Source organism: Ambystoma mexicanum, chromosome 7p (genome assembly GCF_040938575.1).
Source record: "Ambystoma mexicanum isolate Mex_15411 chromosome 7p, UKY_AmexF1_1, whole genome shotgun sequence".
Taxonomy (NCBI): Eukaryota; Metazoa; Chordata; class Amphibia; order Caudata; family Ambystomatidae; genus Ambystoma; species Ambystoma mexicanum.
In genome coordinates this window covers 902146754-902165993 of record NC_090939.1, presented here as the reverse complement: position 1 = coordinate 902165993, position 19240 = coordinate 902146754, and positions in this window count along the sequence as shown.

Below are 19240 nucleotides of genomic sequence, written 5' to 3'. Positions count from 1 at the left end.
GGAAGCGTGAGGGGTTGTCACGTGATACCAGGTTGTTGTGCTGGTCCTATCACGTGACGCATGGATCTCTGTGAACGATGTCGACTACTCCAAGCAAATGGGAGTCTCCATTTCAGCTGCCAACGGAGGGAAGGTCGGAATACTCCCGGTTTGCCACACAGCGATCTAACATGTCTGGTGAGAGGTCGTTGTTTCTGCGTGCGAGCCCGTGAGTATTGCATGCCCTGGTGGGTGGAGACTGAGACTAAAGGTGGGCTAATTCGTGCACCCTTGGAGTGTGTAGCAGGGTGTATGGTAGGAGACGTGACGGACCCCCCCGTCAAAGGCCCACGACCCTGTGGGCTGGAAGGAAAATCCTGATGAAAATGCGCAACCAGAAGTGGGGCATGGACATCCCGCGAAGGGACCCAAGAGCGATCCTCAGGACCGTAACCCAACCAGTCCACGAGATACTGCAGCCGACCCCTGTGAAAACGGGAACCCAGAATGGCACTGATCTCAAAAACATCAGGGGAGGACACAGAGACAGGGGCAGGAGGAGCACTGATACGGGTAGGAGCAGGGCAAGCCTTGAGTAGGGAAGTGTGGAATACCGGGTGAATACGCCAAGTAGTGGGTATAGAAATGCGCAAAGCCACAGGATTCAGGAACTTGGCAATCTTGTAGGGGCCAACAAAACGGGGTAGCAATTTGCGACAGCCAGGGATATGCAAATGGCGAGTCGATAACCAAACGCGGTCACCCACATGATAGTCAGGGGCTGCCACACGCTTCCTGTCCGCCTTCGTCTTCATTACCACCTGGGCTTCACGCAAATGGACAAGGGTCTGGGCATGAACTGTGACCAGGTCGCGGGCGCAGGCATTAGCAGCAGGAGTAGCAGAGGAAAAATTAGGAAAGGGAAGGGCACGTGGATGTTGGTCATACAAGGAGTAGAAAGGGGAAAAGCCAGTAGATGAATGCCACAAATTGTTATATGCACTTTCAGCAAGATGGAGTAAATTAAGCCAGGAGTCTTGATACTGGAGTGTTAAGCAGCGTAGGTACTGTTCGAGGGCTTGATTCACCCTCTAGGTCTGCCCATCGCTTTCCGGGTGATAAGCTGAGGAGAAGCGGGTATCAACACAAAGGAGTTTTGTAAGGGCTTGCCAAAAACAAGAAGTGAACCGCGAGCCGCGGTCTGAAACAATGACCTGTGGCAGACCAAAGAGACAAAAAACTGATTTAAAAAACAATCGAGCTAGTGTTGGGGCTGAAGGTATACCTGTACAAGGTATAAAGTGGGCCATTTTTGTATAGGAATCAACGACAACACAGATAGTGTCATAGCATTGTCTGCGGGGTAGATTTGTGATAAGGTCCATAGAGACCGTATGCCAAGGTCTGGGGGGAATAGGTAAAGGTTGGACCAAACCCAGTGGATGACCCCTACGTAACTTGCATTGTGCGCAAACAGAGCAGGTGTTTACATAATTCTCTACCTTTCGTCTCATCGACGGCCACCAACGCTGCAATAGTTCCAGGGTGCGTTGTTGTCCTGGGTGTCCATTGATAGCGGCATCATGTGACCAAGCAAGTGCCTGATTACGAACATCACTTGTGGGGATAAATAACTTTCTTTGAATGAATGGCAATCCCTCCTGAAGAACCATATCCCATTCCGCCAAGGCATCTGGATGTTGGGAGACCCATCGTCTGATGATAGATAGCATGGGAGGGGACGGAGTACACATACAGATGACATGGCCTTTACCCTGCAATGTGTCAGGGAACAGAGATAAGGGATCTCCCCCAGGAGAACGGGAAAGTGCGTCTGCCTTACCATGGGTAAGTCCAGGCCTGTGTTTCACTATGAAATCGAATGCTGCAAAGAACAAGTGCCAGCGTACTTGTCTGCTGTTTACGCACTTAAGTGTAGCCAAATCTTGTAGATTTTTATGGTCCGTGTACACCACTGTTTGATGTTTTGACCCTATAAGATGGTGTTGCCATGTCTGGAGTGCGTCTTTTATGGCCAGTAATTCTTTTTCAGTAACCGCGTAATGAGACTCGGCTGGTGTAAACCTCCGCGAGTGATATACCACAGGATGTAAACGGCCCGTGGCTGGGCAAGGCTTGGATAGTATCGCACCTAGTGCGAAAGAGGAAGCGTCTGCTTCCAAGACAAACGGGTGTTCTGGGTCAGGGTGTTGAAGTACAGGAGCGGTGGTAAACCTGGATTTGAGTGCTTCAAAGGCTTTTTGGTGTTCAGATGTCCAAGAGAATGGGACAAGAGGACTGGTCAGAGCAGTTAATGGAGACACGATGGCAGAAAACCCAGCGATGAATCGCTGGTAAAAATTAGCAAAGCCAAGGAATGATTGAAGCTGTTTGAGGTTGACTGGGGCGGGCCAATCTGTGATAGCACAGACCTTTGACAGATTCACGGACAGGCCTCCGGGTGTTATATGAAAACCCAGGAAGTCCACCTCCTTCGAATGAAACAAACATTTCTCCGGTTTGGCAAACAAGGCATTATTTTTGAGGGGAGATAAGACTTCTCTGACATGGACTATATGTTCTTCCAAAGAGGATGAAAAAATCAAGATGTCGTCTAAATAGACCACTACGTATATGTCAAGGATGTCAGTGAATACTTTGTTGATGAAGCGTTGGAACGTAGCAGGGGTGTTACATAGATCGAAGTTCATTACAGTATACTCGAACAACCCTTGTCGGGAACAGAATGCTGTCTTCCACTAGTCTCCACGACGCATGCGGACCAGGTTGTACGCCCCCGAAGGTCTACTTTGGTAAAGATAGAAGCATGTGTCAACCTGTCTAATAGTGTGGAGATGAGGGGAATGGGATACCTGTTCTTTATGGTAATGGCAGTCAGCCGTCTATAATCGACACATAGGCGTAAATCTCCTTCTTTTTTCGGCACAAAAAAGATAGGGCTAGCAGCTTCCTGGGTTCTATCATTGCAGACTTCATAGACACAATCTCCAAATCTACCTCATCCTTCCTCAGAGAATAGTGTCTTTGTGAAATTCCAAGGTCTTATGTACTCTTCACACGAACATCTGGCTTCAAAGGCTACCATAGCCAGCCTGAATTATTTCCTGCATCAGAGAAGGCTACAAATGCCTAAGGTTTACCCCTTCTCGATGTAACCACATTATAATCAGGGGCCACTAAATTGTGAGGGGATATGGTATTGAATGAATTTCATTTAACAATATAATAAAAGGACAGATGTATCTTTGTCCCTGTGTATTTGTCCGATGCAGTAGCTTCGCCTGTTGTCACCGCTAGAGGGTGCTGCTGTCTTAGGATATATAGTGGCCCTTCTGTGTCAATGAAAAGATGCACTTGGCCCGTGTACCTGCACACTAGTATAAACATGTTTTGATATCTACACTTTTCTGTCAAAAGAACAATTAATTACACACCTGTTTTGTGTGCTAAATAATGTGTTGCATTTAAAAACGTACAAATGTGATTTCATATATTTTAATATACCCGTTTGTTTGTGTAATGGGTTTAGAATGTAAAGGGCTACCTAAATGCAGGGATTCTAACTGTAATACATCACCTGTTCACTGTCATTGTTTATCTGTATGTTTAAAGCACTTTGTTCCTGAGAAAAACCCACATATATAAACAGTCACCATTTTAGATTCTCACCGGCCCTTTGCTGATTGGCCATCATCCTAATTGCTGTACTTGGTGTTCTGTGCGAATGAAAGACACAAGCCAAGTAGTGTCTCAAACGGTCCCCGCTCGTTAATGCCTTGCAACGAGTGAGGTGCTCTATTTATTCATGCATGCAGGGTTGTCATAGTCCGCATCTTTCATTTCTGGGCAAAGGACCCGACTACTCACTCTTCTCCCAGGCCGCTCTCTCGCTTGGTTCGGTGGCTTAGACAGGTTATGGAAGAAGCTGGAATTCTGTGTCATCAGCCCTTGACCGTCATCTGCAGTCACTTGGGATCCATGTACTTTAACTACCTTGAGGGGTGTGGGTTCGTGGTTGTGTGACATCTTCCCTGCTGGGTTCCGGGTCTGCACAAGAACTGTGTCCCCTACCGCAAAGTCATACTCCCATAGTCTTCGGCATTCCTTTTTCGTTCGATCAGTGTTTCTCTGTTCACCCACACTGCCTCATTGTCTATGGTGCTTGGCTCCCTCCCTTCCAATTCGGGGAGGAACGTACTTGAGCATTTTTGAAATAACACTTCTGCACTTCCTGTCAAAATATGCGGGGTGGTGCGATATTCGAGAAGAAATTGTAACAAGGCTCTGCATAGTCCTTGACTGCGAGCAATTCGGAAGGTTTTGTTCAGGGTGCGCATTAGATGCTCCGCCTCTCCATTTGCATGTAGCCACACAGGGGTGACCTTTCTGTGTCTGATCCCTTGCTCTGCAAGGAATTCTTCCAGACCAACGCTCTGTAATGGTGAGCCGTTGAAGGAACAAATCATCTTGGGGAATCCATGCGTGGTGAAGATTTTCTCCATTATGGGCACCACGTCAAGTAGGGCACTGCATGGCACAAATTCTACCTCTGGGTAGCGGACCATTGGTCCACCATCACGCGGAAGTGAGAGTCACGATGTGTGGAGCCAAAGTCCATATGTACACATTCCCAAGGTTCTTCGCTCCTTGGCATACATTGTATGGAGGGTTCCTTGTGTTTCAGGGTGCTTGCCTGGCACCATACGCACCCTTTAATGAATTTCTCCACTTTTTGTTTAAGTGCAGGGAACCATACTTTCAATAAGAAGTGGCTTTTCGTCATCGCCGCTCCTTGGTGACTGTGGTGGGCTAGCGCAATCACTATCTCTATTGTTGTGGGCACTACCATGTGGGACCCTCTCAAAAGGAGGCCATCTTCTGTGAAGGTTAGCTCATGTTTTACTTTCCAGAGTTGTTCTAGCGTTGATTTTGCCTCTTGGGTCTTGTTTCCCAGGTTTTCAAGGGCTATTTTCCACTGCCCCTACACTAAGGCTTCTTTCAGGAATTGGAAGCAGCTGTCGCTCATCGACGTTTCTCTCAGCTTGCCCACTTCCATGGACTTCGGTATGGTCCCAGAAGTAACCATCTTCGCAAACTCTTCAGTCCCTGATTTGATCTCTCATGCCGTATCACCTCTGTCATTTGGATACCTGGACAGGTAATCAGCTGCGTTATTCCATCTTGGTCGGTATATCAGATTCACACCATACTCTTGCAGCGCTAGCAGCCATTTCTCAATGCATGGTGGAGGGTTTGTCGAGCCGCCGGTCATGATCGGGAGTAGCGATTTGTGATCTGTTATGACTTGGGCTGGCTTTCCGTATACATATAAATGAAAATGGTGGTATCCTGAGAGTACTGATAGGGCCTCCCTCTCTATCTTAGAGTATCTCTGTTCTGTTGGGGATTGGGCCTGACTGGCATAGGCAATGGTTATGTTACTGCTATTTATAGAGCTCACGGTCGCTCAAAGTCATCATGGCGCTAGAGAGAAAAAGACTAATAAATCCAAAGGAGTACCAAAAAGGAACAGAGCTAAAATAAGTAGGTTTTCAGGGACTTGTGGAAGGCCAGATGGCTCGAAAACAGTTTTAGAGAAAGAGGCAAACCTTTCCAAAGCTGGACAGCTGTAATAGAAAAAGCCCACCCTCCCATCCGAGAATGACAGAAGGGGGAACACATAGCAAGCTAGCCGAGCTAGACCGTAACAGCCGGTTGGGTACGTAATGTTTGATTTAGTGCAAAGGTACTCAGCGCCCTGATGGTGCAGAGCCCTATACAAAGAGATTAAACTGAATGCGTTGCGCCACTGGGAGCCAATGGAGCGTTCGCAACACAAGGGATATATGGGAGCCATACGGGGTCCCTGTTGCCACCCTAGCAGCAAGATTCTGGAGACGTTGTAGTCTGGCAACTAACCCCTTAGGTTGTGCCAGGTACAGCAAATTACAGTAATCCAGCCTGCTAAGGATCATGGCTGCTACCACCGGAGGACACATTGAAGCAGGGATCAAGTGAAGCACTCTCCTTAAAATCTTAAGATGGAAATGCCCCTGCTGACACACTGAGGACACTTGGGCTGTCAAAGAGAGATTGGCTGACAATGGTCCTTGGGGTTCCATCTTGGCCAGCCTGGATGAGTACAGCTCTCAGTCCAAAAGAGTTTGCGTCGTCCATCATTTCGGTGCATCTGCCAGGGTCAAAGAAAACCAAAGTGCAGTCTTCTAATAGAGCTGCCTTTATGTATGTCATCAAATGACATCAGTTCTAGCAGCATCCATTGCCATGGGGTGGACTGTTTTGTGAGGTTCCTCAGGGGTTCTGACATGGTTGCCAGCTCTCTTATGAATCGGCCACAGTAGATGACCATTCCCAGGAAGCTTCTCACCTCAGAGATGGTTTTCAGTTCCTTGGCTTCATGTATGTCTCTTATTTTGGCTGGTTCAGCTGATATTCCGCCTTCTTGGAATATGAATCCAAAAAACTCTATTTTCTTCTTCAGGAATTCACATTTTTCACAATGGAGCATTAAACCCAGTGACTGTATTCTTTCTAGCACCGCCCAAAGACGTTCCAGATGCTCACTTTCTGGCTTTGCAGAGATCAGAATGTCGTCAGTCACGTACAGGGTCCCTTGCAGTCCAGCTAGGGTTCCCCGGATGGTGTTCTGAAAAACATCAGCAGCCAAAGAGATTCCAAAATTAAGCCTTTTGTACCGGTATTTGCTGATGTGAGTCGTGAATGCGATTATGCATCTACAGTCTTGGTGGAGGACCAGTTGGTGATATCCAGATCTGAGATCTAGCTTGGAAAAGAAAGTAGCACCTTCCAGGTCTGCTACTATTTCATCAAGCGTCGGCATTAAATTTCGCTCCCTCTTAATTGCTTTATTTGGGAGCCTCATGTCCACACAGATTCTCACACTGTTAGGCTGTTTTGGCTTCTGTGCGATTACTATTGGAGATACCCATGGTGTTGGTCCTTCTACCCATTTGATGAGGTCTAGATCAATGAGGTTTTGGATTTCTTTTTCGACTCAACTCACGTAGATGGAACGGCACTCGCAGATGTTTTAGCTCTATTGGTTGGATCGTCTCATCTATGTGGAAGCATATGGGTTTCCCTGACATACACCCGATGCCTGTGAATACCTCCTTGAACCTCTTCATCAGTGCTTCCATGTCTTATACGAAGACTCTGTGTGCGAATTGAATCAGCTTCATGGCTTCCACAGCTGCGCATACCAATAGAGTCTGATCACGCACTTTGGACACGTGGAACAGTGCTCTGATTGACTTGTCTTCATGCCTTACCAGCGTTATGAATGCTCCTTCTAGAGGCAACAGAGTCTTGCTCCCAAATGTGAATATTCTTACTTTTATTCCCTGGTGTGGTGGTGGGTTGTGCAGTTTCTGTTAATGGGCTTCCGCCATCATGTTTACTGATGCTCCTGTGTCCAGGAGTACAAGGATGGTGGTGCTCATTATGGTCAATGAACACTTTGGCTGGCGCTTCCCTTTAGCCTTGATGCTGAGTACTGCCGAGATGAAAAAGACATCAGTGTTCTCCTCGTCACCCTGTTGCTGTTCATTCACTACCTCTGCAGAGGTGGCGTTTGCATTCTGCAGTGGTTTGCTTTGTGCTGCACATCTCGTTCGTTCTTTTCTTCGGGATACTGCGGCTGGTGCTTGCGCTCTGCAAACACGTTGTCAGGCTGAGAGTTTTCCTGTGTCCGCGGAAGCTGCTGTACCCCCGACAATCCCCCTTTGCTTGAGTCTTTGGAAATTGACAGCAACTCCTTTATAATAAGCAAACCATATGAGCCTTGACCTTTGCCTTTTAAAACTGTTAATAGTTTGGCAGATTTTAATGAATGCTGATTTTCAATCTTTTCTCTTGGGTTTTAAAACATTGAAATGCATTAATTAAGTATGTTGTTTCTTGAAGGACGTACGCAATCTTGTCCAAAACCGTGCACACGAGCTAAAGAACACACGCGTTGAATAACACCCGTGCTGAAGAACACACGCGCTGAAGATTACACGTGCTGAGGAACACAGGTGCTGAGGAACACACACGCTGAAAGTCACATGCGCTGTAGAACACACGCGCTGAGGAAAACACGCGCTGAAGACCACACACGCTGAAGAAAACACGTGCTGAAGAACACACGCGCTGAAAACACGCACTGACGATCACACTTTCTGAGGAAAACACGCGCTGATGAAAACACGCGCTGAAGAAAACACACGCTGACGATCACACGCGCTGAGGAAAACACACAGCAGACTTGACGTGCACTCAAAACCGAAAATCCACGCGCACCAGTAGATGAGTCTTGCACGCGCTGAAGTCCACATATACGCAAGGAGGTAGACACGTCACACAAGTAGTGTACATTGCGTTCATAAGTCAAACCTCGCAAATACCATCAAGTGAAATCCAAAAGTTCCCGTACTCTTTTAAACAGTGCGAATTAACAGTTCAAAGCTCTAAATGACTTTTTCATTCTTAAAATGACACAAAGAAAAGCTGAACAACAGATTTACATATCCAAATGAAAGTCACTTATCTCTTGAATGGTTTCTAAGAACTTCAGGAACTCTCCTGACAAACTGGATACTTCTCCTGAAAACCTCTTAAAGAGTAGCCGCTCGACTGCTAAGGACCTGAAAGTTCAGAACCACAAGGCCCAAGACTTTAGCAGGAGCAGCTACTAACACGTCCTCTCAGCTGGGGCTACGATGATGAAAGGCAGAGAGTGACAGTTTAGAATGTTCATTGTTGTCCTGCTGTCCTCTCTAGCTAATCAGAGCTTCTATTGAGAAACTCCATCTTGCCTTGGGCCAGAACCTGGACTCTGTATGGAGAAGTTAAGGCCAAACCAACCAAAATAGAAAACTTCCAACCCACTCAAACTAAACCATAGCCATCAAATATAATGGGAGTAATAAAGGAAACCTGAAAATAAAGGGGAATAATTAAAGAAACCTGACAATACCCCCCTCCTAATGCCCAGTCCCTGGGCCTAATTTATGTGGATTTTTAACATGAAACCTAGCAACTATGTTTGGAGCATGTTCATCAGATGAATTCTCCCAAGTACGTTCTTCAGGTCCATATCCCTCCTAGTCAATCAAATATTGCCGCTTTCCTGTAATCCAAAATCTTTTTAACCACAAACTCTTCAGGTGAATCCTCCATAATCACAGGAGGAAGAGGTGTTCTAAATCTGGTGCCTGGAATAACTGGTTTCAAAAGACTAACATGGAAAGTGGGATGTACTTTCAACTGCTTGGGTAACTTCAACCGCACTGCCACAGGATTAATGATTCTCTCAACCTCAAAAGGGCCTACAAAACGAGGACTACATTTATTCTTCCCCTTAATTCTTAAATGCCGGGTGGAAAGCCATACTAAGTCCCCTATCTTGTACTTAGGACTGGTTTTTCTACTCAAATCCGCACACTTTTTATATCTCAACTTGCTTTCTCTCAGTACCCTCTTCACTTTATCCAAATTATTCTTCATCACCAACAAACGTTCTTCCACTCCAGGACTCCCAGAATCTTCCAACACCTCAAAACTCAAAAAACGAGGATGAAATCCACAACCCAACTAGAAAGGAGACATAGAAGTAGCATCCTTATCACAATTGTTGTAAGAAAACTCAGCCAACCACATCAAATCAACCCATTCCTCACCAGCTTGCAGATAACACATTAAACATTTCTCCAATTCCTGATTCACTCTCTCTACTTGTCCATTAGTCTCTGGATGATACCCAGAAGTTAAGCTAACCTCCACTCCAAGTTTCTTACAGAAGGCCCTCCAAAATTTTGAGATAAATTGAGACCCCCTGTCTGAGATAACTTGACTAGGAAGTCCACGCAGCCTAACCACTCCTTGCAAGAAACTATGAGCCAGTTTTTCCGCAGTAACCTCTCCCTCCATTGGTAAGAAATGTGCTTCCTTAGTAAGAAGATCCACCACAACTAAAATAGTTGTACAACCCTTATCCAGAGGAAGATCACAGAGGAAATCCATAAAAATAGTGTGCCAAGGACGAGGAGGAACAGCTAACGGTTCCAATAAACCATGCAGCTTCCCAACTTGACTTTTTTCCTGTGCACAAACTGCACACGTCTTGACGAAGTTCAATGTATCCTGACAAACCTTCTCCCACCAAAAGTGTCTTCAAACTAACTCCAGCGTCTTCCTAAAACCTGGATGTCCAGAACAAGATCGATTCATGTCAATTCTTCAAAACCTTTTCTCTTAACTCTTCTGTGGGTAAATAAAGCTAGTTATCAAAAAATGGTAGACCCTCTTTTAAGCTCCTTGCTGGATCCAGTTTCACCCACTCCTCTATGTTCTGCAAAGACATTGACTGGCGAACGTCGTTCAACACATCCATGCTTTTGAAAACTCCAGCTAACTGAAAACGTTCTGGAGCAATAAGAGGTTCCGGCTCCTGAACCCCTCTTGTCTCACATCCAGGAAATTGACGGGATAAGGCTTTCGCTTTTCTGTTAAAACACGGGGGTTTGAAGGTCACTACAAAATCATAGTCTGCAAAGAATAAGGACCAACGAAGTTGTCATGGTGACAAAGTTTTAGCAGATTTCAAAAACAATAAATTTCGATGATCAGTAAGTACAGTTACTGTGTGTCTTGCCCCTTTTAAAAAATGTCTCCATTCTTCAAAAGCGGACTTGATAGCAAGCAGTTCACAATCTGAAATTGTATAATTCACTTCTGCCGCAGAACATTTTCTTGAAAAATAAGTGACTGGATGCAGCTGACCCGTAGTTTCATGCCTCTGTGAAAGCACCGCCCCCATTGCAAGATTTGAAGTGTCAAACTCCACAAAGAAAGGTTTACTAAGATCAGGATGTATCAAAATCAGACTGGAAATAAACCTTTTCTTTAATTCTTGAAAAGCTTTTTCTGCTTCTTGGTCCCAATCAAATTTTACTCCTTTTTTCAGAAGTTTTGTTATAGGAGCAACTAGCCAAGAAAATACTTCAATAAATCTCCTATAAAAATTTGCAAACCCTAACAAACTCTGTATGTCTTTAACCGCGCCTTGAAACACTTGTGTATAGGGCATTACAAATGCCATATCACATCATATCATAACCCTAGTTGGGGTAGGCCACTCCTGTACTTCTTGTACTTTCTTTGGATTCATTTCCAAACCCTTTGGTGAAACTATAAAACCCAAAAATTCCACAAAATCTGTATGAAATTGTTTTTTTTCCAATTTGGCGAAAAAATGGTTTTCACTCAATTTTTGCAATACCAGACGAACATGTTTCTGATGTTGATCCAAGTCTGAAGAGAAAATCAAGATGTCATCTATATACATGACAACAAAAATATCCCAAAATTCTCTAAAAACGTCATCAATAAAAAATTGGAAAGCCGCCGAAGCATTGCATAAACCGAATGGCATCCCTTGATATTCGTATAGCCCAAACCTGGTCTTAAACAATGTTTTCCACTAGATGGTAAGCTCCACGCAAATCTAATTTAGAAAAAATAGTGGCTCCTTGAATTTGATTTAGCATTTCTGAGATGAGAGGAAGAGGATACCGGTTCTTAACTGTGATTCTGTTAACTGCTCGATAATCTATACAAGTACGGAGGGATCCATCAGGATTTGATACAAAAAATAGAGGAGAGGCTGCAGGTGACTTAGAATGACAGATAAAACCTTTACCCAAGTTCTCAGTCAAATATTCTTTTAAATAGTCATTTTCTTTCTCTGTAAGAGCATATACCCTGCTACTTGGCAAAATTGCTCCTGGCTCTAACTCATTCTTACAGACGAAAGGCCTATGGGGTGGTAACTTTCCTGCCACTTTCTCATCAAACACATCCCAAAAGTCTTGGTAGCACTGTGGAAGCTGTCCGACAACTGCCGCCCCCACATCGTGACCTTCAGCCCCAAACTCAGCCAAAAAACTAGACAGAGAATTAATTTGTTTAACATCTTCCGCAAAAAAACCTTCCAGAGAAACAGTTCTCTTGACAGAAATCAGATTGCATATCAATTGTCCTGGCACTCCAATCAATAAAAGGATTATGAAGAGTGAGCCAAGGCATTCCCAAAATGATTTTTAACAAAGGAGCATCAATTACTCAAAAGATATCCTCTCTCTGTGACCCCCTGTTAACTCCAAAATCAAAGAACTAGTCCTGTGGGTAATAGGACCAGAGGAAAGGGAAGTCCCATCCACGGCTCTAACTTGCTCAACTGCCTCCTTCTGAATAATTGGGATTCCCAAAGATTTTGCAAGACCCCAATCCATAAAATTCCCAGTGGCTCCTGGGGAAAGTCTACATAACTGGAACATTTCCCTTAAATTCCATCTCCAAAAATAAAGATACATTCACTGTGCTATGATGAACAGCAGTCTGCACGGTGTTGGCGATCTCCTGCACCTTGACAGTTGTAGTGGACGTTTTTCTTGGAGTGTAAGGACAATTCACTAAGAAATTGCCACTTCTTCCACAATATAAACACAGATGATTATCTCTCCTCCTAGCCCTTTCTTCCTTGGTTAAAGGACCCTGGAAGATGGATCATTCCCTTTTGTCTTCATTTCAACTTTAGATTTATCTACTTTAACAAGAGTTTTAAAATCACTCTGACTATGACGCTGCTCCGCTTTCCTTTCACTCAAACGAAAGTCCAATTGGATAATCAAATCTATCAGAGCATCAAAAGTAGAGGGGTGTTCAACTATTCCTGACAATGCATCCTTTAACTCATCTCTAAGGCCCCGATAAAACAACAAAGCCTGTTTATCCTCGGGCCACCTGCTTTCTAACACGAGGGATTTAAATTGTGTTATCTAAGCAACCAATTCTCTATTACCTTGTTTCAACTCTAAAAGTTTCCCATCAACCTCCAAAGATATCTGCCTACTGTCAAACATCTTTTTTGAAAGTTTCCCAAAAACTGGAATAGTTTCCCAAAACTGCACTCCTTTGACTCACCAACAACCCCGCCCAAGCAGAAGCCTCCCCAGTAAGATAAGACAACATGAAAGTTACCTTGGAGGCATCCATAGGAAAGATCTCAGGTCTAATCATAAAGTGTAACTCACATTGAGTTAAAAACACCCTAAACCTCATAGAGTCTCCTTGAAAACGTTCAGGTGGAGCCAAGGGAACCGGCATAACCAAACTTCTAACTCCTTCACTAACTTGTGAGGGCCGTACTACATGGGGTAACCGGTCACCTCCCTCCCTTTCTAACTCTGGTGGAGAACCAGCACCCCCAAACATCTCATCCTCTCTCGTTTCTCCCACCATTGAATTTGTGTGACTTTAACGCTCAAATCATCCACCTTTTGGCTAAGAGAAGCATTCTCATTACGGCAAATTTTGAACTCCTCCCTTAACTCCCTGATCAAAGATCCTAAGACCTCCATGGAGATCTCGTCGGGGTTCATGAAAGCTCAGGCAGACTAAGGTTATTGGCCTTTCATTCTGTCAGGCTGAGAGTTTTCCTGTGTTTGCGGAAGCTGCTGAACCCCATGACAATCCCCTTCAAGTGTAATTCTCAGAACCAGATTAAACTCAGCTCTGTTAACTACACCCCTAAGGGAAAGGGGGAAGTGGATAACATAAACAACACTAGGTTGGCAACATCAAGACTAGCTGCTGCTGAACCTGCAGTGAATACAGAAGAAAACACAAATCCTCTATTACTTACTAATGCATCAAGATATAAAGACTCTAAATCCTTAACAATAATGTAAAGAATCATACCTGGTTCTTCTCCTAAAATATCTCCGAGAAGACTGAAGAAATTGCTGAAAAAATCTTTCTACCTCTTTGCTTGCGCCTCTGGAAATTGACAGCAACTCCTTTATAATAAGCAAACCATATGAGCCTTTACCTTTGCCTTTTAAAACTGTTAATAGTTCCAGTTATGATGGATTTTAATGAATGCTGATTTTCAATCTTTTCTCTTGGGTTTTAAAACATTCAAATGCATTAATTGAGTACATTTTTTCTTGAAGAACGCACGCATCCTTGTCCAAAACCGCGCACGTGCTGAAGATTACACGCGCTGAGGAACACACACGCTGAGGAAAACACGCACTGAAGAACACACGCGCTGAAGAAAACATGCACTGACGATCACACGCACTGAGGAACACACACGCTGAAGAAAACACGCGCTGACGATCACACGTGCTGAGGAACACGCGCGCTGAGGAAAACACACAGCAGACTTCACGTGCACTCAAAACCGAAAATCCACATGCACCAGTAGATGAGCTCTTGCATGCGCGGAATTCCACATATACACAAAGAGGTAGATACGTTGCACGAGTAGCGTACGTTGCGTTCATAAGTCAAACCTCGCAAATACCATCAAGTGAAATCCAAAAGTTCCCGCACTCTTTTAAACAGTGCGAATTAACAGTTCAAAGCTCTAAATTACTTTTTCATTCTTAAAATGACACAAAAAAAAGCTGAACAACAGATTTACATATCCAAATGAAAGTCACTTATCTCTTGAATGGTTTCTAAGAACTTCAGGAACTCTCCTGACAAACTGGATAATTCTCCTGAAAACATCTGAAAGAGTAGCCGCTCGACTGCTAAGGACCTGAAAGTTCAGAACCACAAGGCCCAAGACTTTAGCAGGAGCAGCTACTAACACGTCCTCTCAGCTGGGGCTATGACGATGAAAGGCAGAGAGTGACCGTTTAGAATGTTCATTTTTGTCCTGCTGTCCTCTCTAGCCAATCAGAGCTACTATTGAGAAACTCCATCTTGCCTTGGGCCAGAACCTGGACTCTGTATGGAGAAGTTAAGGCCAGACCAACCAAAATAGAAAACTTCCAACCCACTCAAACTAATCCATAGCCATCAGATATATTGGGAGTAATAAAGGAAACCTGAAAATAAAGGGGAATAACTAAAGAAACCTGACACACGTGCAAAGTGGTTTTGGTTTCCACACCTGGTGCACATGTACCCTTTTGCAGGGCAGTCTTTTTCATGAGGAAGGTTGTAACCACATTGCGGGCATGAAGCCGGGGCAGAATTAATTTGCTGTCTCCTCTGTTGCCAGGCTCCTCTGCCACCAGGGTTATTTGCCAGACATTTTTCCACCGCGCATACTTCCTCCAACTTAACAGATTTTAATGCTGACTCTATCTTGGAGGCCCTGACGTCTGCCAATTCGTGGGAGCGCCCCAGCTCAAGTATTCTGGGTAGTGGTATTCCAGGCTCGCAAAGGATTTGTCGGCAGAGTTTTACTGAATGACACCCTTCTATTATTTGTAGTCTTACTTGTTCCTCCTCATTAGACCATGCGCAGGTGGCTTCAAGCTGCCATAGGCGGCTGTGCTATGCATCCAGGCTTTCGTCACTCTTTTACAGAGCTGCCCTCATTACACATTTTATATAATCAGTGTTGACCATTGGTGCAAAGTATTCTGACTTGGCCCCCACCGCTGCACCATTTCAGTTGTCCATTGGATGCAGTATCTTAAACAGTTTGTGGACTGCAGCACCTGCTGACTATATCAGCATGGACTTTTTAGCCATGTCGTTGTGCTTCCTTGTGGCGTTGAAGTACGTGGACCTAGGCTGGCTGGGGCTGCGTCAATGTCGAATTCACATACTGGGGTTAGGAACCCTTGCTGACAGCATGTTCTCTCATGTGTTGTTGCTGCAGGTGCACCGTTCTCTCCCTCAGACATCATGCCACTATTTTCCGAGCCACCTAGTGATAACTGGTGTCTCTGCCTCTTATTACTGGTGGGAGCACAAGCACTCCTCAGGAACCTCAACGCCTTCTCCCAGTGATGGAGGACAAAGGTGACTCCGGTATACCTATGTGGGGCGGGCGCACAAGCACTCTCGTGGGAGAGCAGCCAAAGGGTGGCCTTGGGCGAGAGGATGGCTGTGAATGTCCTGACATGTCAGGCGTTCCAGAAATTGAGGCGAGGGGCCTTTGTTGAGTGTAGAAACTCGTGGTGACAGAAAGAAATGACCTGGGCCCTTACCGTGGGATAACGCAATCTGCAATGAAAATCAGGGCCTGGCAGGGAAGCATAAGCGTGGGTGTTTCGACATTAGACACTCGCTCATAGATGGAGCATCTACTGGACCATGCTCGGAATTAGCTTGTCGCCATTTGTTGTGTGTGACAGTGATCACACTCAGCGGGGGACGCAGTGCCTCTAGGCCGTGCTGCAAGTCACTGCACGAATGAACGACACAAGCCAAGTAGTGTCTCAAACGGTCCCCACTCATTAATGCATTGCGACGAGCGAGGGACGTATTTATTCCTGCACGCAGTGACATGCCACGTCACTGCATGCCCTAACGCCATGTAACACTTGGTATGTCCCAGCAGGGGGACCATTTCTACGGTAAACTTTGTAATTTTCAGCTGTCACTCCTCAGGCAACAGCGTTACATTGTGGAGCCCTCTGGCTGTCTCTGAGAGAAAGCCCACGATTTTCAGAAAGATCTAAGGAGACTGGAATATGAGAGGGACAGCTGCAACCAATCTTCCCGTCAGTTCTTTTCTAGGCAAGCCCTAGGCCTCTCTGCTCCCCTCAGCTGGACCCCATGTTCAAAGGTATCCCTTTGCACCATAGAGCAGAGAAGAGCTACAACAGAGTTAAGGGGCGGATTTCCCTCATCCAAGCTCTGAGCCTTTTCAGATTGTGAAAGTCACCCATGTGATGTGAGGACGTGTATTTTTCAATTGTCCTCGCTTTCTTCCTGTAATAGAGAAAGGAAATATTGATCAACAAAAAGTCTTTCTCTTCGTACTGCATGCCCCAATATGCCCATGTGAGACAATAAACTGACAAAGCGGTCAGACCCCTGTGCTGGCCTTGATACTATCGATTTATAAAATTGATCATGTGTGGGTTTGTGGCAAAGCATTGTTCCTTATAAAATTCCACACCGTTTCACCAATATGTATCACATTTTCCATAGTTACCTGTTAGGACTCTCTGGACATTACTGATTACATGATATGTGGACACCCCACCCCTTTCCCTGGATTTCATCACAAGTCAAAGTCACATTTTAGAAGGGCGAAAAATCGATGGGCAACAGAGGTAGTTTGGAAGTTATTCCTCAGGCTATAGAAGACCAGTTACGTCCAATTGAAAGCAATTTAGATCCGACCCTGACCAAAGTATTTGGGATTTATAAAGTTAAAAACCTTGGTAGGACAAGCAACAGTAGGCTCTCTAAGGTGAATTGTTCTAAAGAGCTACAAGAAGAAATGCAATGCCCTAATCAAGGTGAGAATACACATTTTACTAATTCATTGTGTCTGAAAGTGACCTACCCAGAATATACCTTTGGCAAAAGGCTAACTATAATGGATAGCCATACATTTTATATTCATGAAATATTGCTGAGGTTGGAAAGAAAACTGAACATGATTCTGACTGAGGTAGGGGGTTTTAGTACTCCAGATAAGTTGAAGATTAGTTGTATTGTAATGTGGTATTTGTATATTGCCTATTCCCATTTGTATGACCCCAAAGTGCTGTAGGTGAGCGCCCTCAGGGGACTGAAGTCCATGGTATGAGAGATTTGTCAGAGGAGTTTAGAATGTGTTTGTGCATTTTAGCCAATACGAAGGTAGGTAGAGATGGCGAAGTCCCTGCTAGCGGCCCATGTCAAGCTGGTTTGTGGATAGGTGCTGTGAGTTTGTCAGGACTGTATGCGTGTCCAGGAGACTGATTAGTTGTCCAGCTGACTGAAATCTTGGTCATAGCACTTAGCTGCATTCTAATGGCAGAGGTTGTGTGTGATGTGTCAGAAGGTAGTACGTGATTGCAGATGAGTGCGTGTGAGTGGCCGTGCCTATGGCTCTCTTCCATCGGCATGGAGTTTGATGTATCTTTGAATCCTGGATGGTTTCTAGTTTGGTGCGGCGTGGATCCTGTCCTGCGGTCTGCTGGAGTCCTTTCTCTGTGTTGCTCAGTACATTCTTTGCAGCGCTCATTGATGCGTGACCCTACCTGACAGGGGTTAAATTGAAGGGTTATTAAGGATGCAGGGGGGAATAGCCATGTGTTGAGGGCCTTCTGGAAGGCAAGGTGATCCTCTAAGCAGCGGATGCTAAGGGGAATCATATTCCATACTGTCGGTACTTAGACCAAAAAGGAGGATCCCCCCCTATTCTGGTCGATTTGATGGAAGGGAAGACAAGGAGGAGTGCAGTGCCTGGTCTCAGGTTTCTGGTGAGCTTGTAAGTGCTGAGCTTGTGTTGTATGTATTCTGGGTCTGTCTTGTGGAGAGCATGGTGGGTGATGCAGATAGATTTGAAGGTGGATCCCACCTGAATGGGAGCTAGTGGAGCATACGGAGAGCGGGTGTGATGCACTCTCTGGGGCCAAAGGCTAGGAGTAGCTTAGCTGCAGTGCTTTGGACTCTTTGGAATTTTCTGAGTTGAGATGCAAGGGTGTCCAGGTATAGGGAGTTAGCTTAGTCCAGGCAAGAAAGGACAATAGTCGGGATTGTTGTGACTCTGTGAGGGTAGGGGAAGATGCGTTGGAGAATGCGAAGGTGTAGATAGTATGATTTACATACAGAGTTGAAGTGGTGTGAAAGCGTCGGATCTGCATCCATGGTACATCGCAGGTTCTATACTGAGTTGGATGTAGCAGGAATCTGGCCTAGAGAGTGTGGACACAGAGTGGGTTGAGGGCAGAGGGCAGTCTCCCTGCAGATCATGATATCATTTTTTCCGGGGTTGAGGAGGTAGTTAGCCGTCATCCAGTGGTCGATTTCTGTGATGCCTGAGGTGAGGTCATGGGGCTGAAGTGGAAGAGGTCTTAGGGATCTTGAAGATGATCTGGGTATCATCTGAATAGTTGTAGCAGTTTAGGTTGGGTGTGCGGAAGAGTGCAAGGAGGGGGCTCAAGTAGAGCAGGGGAGATAGGGAGGCGCCCTGTGGTACTCAGTTGGTGGCAGGGTGTGGGGGTCGAGGAGAAAGGATGTAGGTTGGTCAGGAAGGAGGATATGCATTTCAATGCTGTATCCCTGAGCCCGAACGAGTGTAGTCTGTCCGTGACTGTGCGGTGGTCGATAGTATCAAAGGCTGACGTAAGGCAGAGGAGGATAAGTCTGGCACAGCCTTCTGAGTATGTGGGTCTTCTGAGGACATCCCAGATGGAGACTAGGGATGATTCAGCTACTCGTAGGGGTCTGAAGTCTGACTGGG